The sequence below is a fragment of the Octopus bimaculoides genome, chromosome 5 (assembly GCF_001194135.2).
Source record: "Octopus bimaculoides isolate UCB-OBI-ISO-001 chromosome 5, ASM119413v2, whole genome shotgun sequence".
NCBI lineage: Eukaryota > Metazoa > Mollusca > Cephalopoda > Octopoda > Octopodidae > Octopus > Octopus bimaculoides.
In genome coordinates this window covers 36,809,680-36,812,669 of record NC_068985.1, presented here as the reverse complement: position 1 = coordinate 36,812,669, position 2,990 = coordinate 36,809,680, and positions in this window count along the sequence as shown.

Genomic DNA, 2,990 nt, shown 5'->3' with positions numbered 1-2,990 from the left:
TGTGTGTGTGTGTGTGTGTGTGTGTGTGTGTGTGTGTAGTTTGAGGAGAAAGAAAGAGGAGGCGGGGTAGTAGGTAGGATATTGTGGGTCTTGCTGTTTCAGTTGTCGCCGTTGTCGTCAACTTCGTCGTCGTTATTGTTGTTGAAGAAAACGATGACGGTACCGGTGGTGGTTACGTTAGCGGTTTGGGTATGATGATGATGATGATGATGATGATGATGATGATAATGATGATGATGATGACGACGACGATGATGACGACTACAATGACGAAGACGACGACGACGACAACGATTACGACGACGACGATGATGATGATGATGATGATGATGATGATGATGACGGCAACGTTGATGATGATGCTGGTAATGATGACGATGATGATGATTATTTCTAGTTTTTGCCTAAGAGATTACAATTTTGAAGGGAGAGAAGTTGCAAGTCGATTACATCGACCCCCAGTATATGGCTGGTACTTTTTATCGATAACAAAAAGAGGAAAGGCTAGGTTGACCTCGGCGGGATTTGAGCTCAGACTAAAAACCCTGAAGCAATGCTGCTAAACAGTAACGTTTCTACCAACCTTTCTATAGAAAAAATGGCGTACGTGATCTCACATTGCACACACGTTTCTTCAAAGGTATTTCTCTGAGTCGTAAGTCATGTGAAATATTTTCAACAAAGTATCATAGCTGAATCTTGGATGCGGATGATAATCATCCAAGGATCTATAAAATATGAGTTAGACGTGATCTGAATCGATCCTGATGAATAATGCATTTGTTGTCTTATGCTAATTAATACACAAAATCAATAAATCGGTATTATCAATTGGATACTTAATGAGAGTCAGCAACTAGATTCATCTCGATCCAAAAATAAAAATCTTTTTCGCTGTACATAGCGATAATCATGCAAAAACAGATAGAGAATATTACTAAAAGTTAATGGGAAAGAATTAGTATCCTGAGGGCAAGCTTGATTGTGTAGTATGAAGTTTGTTTCCCAACCACATGGTTCCGGTTTCAGTCCCACACAGTACCACATTGGGCAAGTGCCTTCTGCTATAGCATTGGACCAACCAAATCCTTGTGATTGGATTTGGTAGATGGAAGCTCAAAGAAGACAGTCGTATAGAAGACAGACAGAGAGAGACAAAGATAGTGTGTGTGTGTGTGTTTGAAGTGGTGTACAGATATTATATATTAAGTAAAGGAGGCAGTCAGGAATTTTGGATAATTCTTTATTAGCACTTTCGTTCGTTTAACCGAACTCTTCAAAAGAAATTAAAACCTAGATATATGTATATAAATGACGTATTATAATTACAACATGGTAATTATGACCAGCTTCACTTGAGAAAGGGAGACAATTTCAAGATTCAAGTATTATCCAAAAATGATGTGCCATTTAGAAAAAGAACAGTCTTATTATCTGGAGATGAGAGGACAGTCGTAGACACGTGTTTCTTTCTAAACAGCCTTCATCGGCACGACAATTGTCCGCCTTAATTTCCAGTAGCCAAAGAACTTAGACTTACGCAAAAAAGAGTAGAAATCAATATATATACATATATGTGTATATTATTCCATCTACACAATCTCCGTCTGCCAAAGTTCACTGAAAAACTATGATAGAAGATAATTAGCCTAGGTAGAATCATAGTAATGAAATCGAACCAGAAACTATGTGTTTGCAATGTTAAATTTTCATTCACACGCTCATGTCTACCAAAATTTATGGATCTTATTCTTGATTATATTTAGTCTGTTTTATTCAGTTTTATTTATTTTTTTTTTCTAACATTTTAAACGGTTGGAATTTTTCTTATAATTGTTTAAGTTATTTACAAACTAACCGAAGATTTCCGTTCACAATATAAGACGTTTTCTATGATAAAAATGTTCTTCTTGTAACCCCATACCACAATATTAGAATAACGGTGTTGAAGTCGCCTTCCTTTAAAAATTTCATTAACATCAATGAAGCAATAACAATTTTGACGAATAATATTTAAAAAAAACGTGCACCTAAGATGAAATAAAAGGTCAGATGCTAAATATTTCGGTATTTAGCTCTTAAGTGGATTACAGCAGGCGTGAAAGATGGCTATATCTTTCATTCTTTACTCCAATTTTTCAATTTATATTTTATTTCAAGCTTTGTTTGTTTATTTTCTCTCGGATACAAACCACTAAAAATTTCTGCAGAAGCAGGAAGACTGGAAATTTAACGAATCTGATAACTATGATAGATTTCAGTGGTGATGTATGTATGTATGAATGTATGTATGTGTGGATAGATGGATGGTGGAATTGATGGATAAATGGATGGATGAATAGATGAATAGGTGGATGGGATGAAAAGGGGTTGGTTGGTTGGAAGGGTGAGCAATAATATAAGCGATTCTTTTGTTTGTTTTGTTTTGTGTTTTTGGTGGTGGGGTGATTTTAGCAAAAAAGCAACGCTAAAAGTCCTTCAGCAAACGTATTTATTGTAATGACAATTGTAAAAACAACTGTAATTTCACAAATAAAAAGATTAAAATATCGGTAAAGACGGAAAAACAAGTATTGTGTTTAATTAATAAATCTGTCAGCCGTGCAACAAAAGCTGCGATAATGTTATAAAAGTGTGTGCGAGTGGAACTAATCCGGGTGGAGCGCCATTGACTAACATAACATAACATTAGCTGGTATTGTTGGTGTTATTGTGGTTGCTGCTGCTGTTGTTGTTGTTGTTTTCTTAATTTCGTCTGTTCTTCTCTGTCCTAACACTCATCCCTTTACGCCGCAGACTCCCTTCTCACTAAAGAATTTTGTTTCAAAATGAGTGTATCTTCTCGTATTCGCTTGTTTGCTTGTTTGTTTGTTTGTTTGCGTATGCCTCTTTGAGTGTGTGGCTGTCTGTTGCATATGTGTATATGTGTATGATTGTGTGTGTTTAAGTGCGTGTGTGTGCGTGTGTGTGTGTGTGTGTGTGTGTGTGTG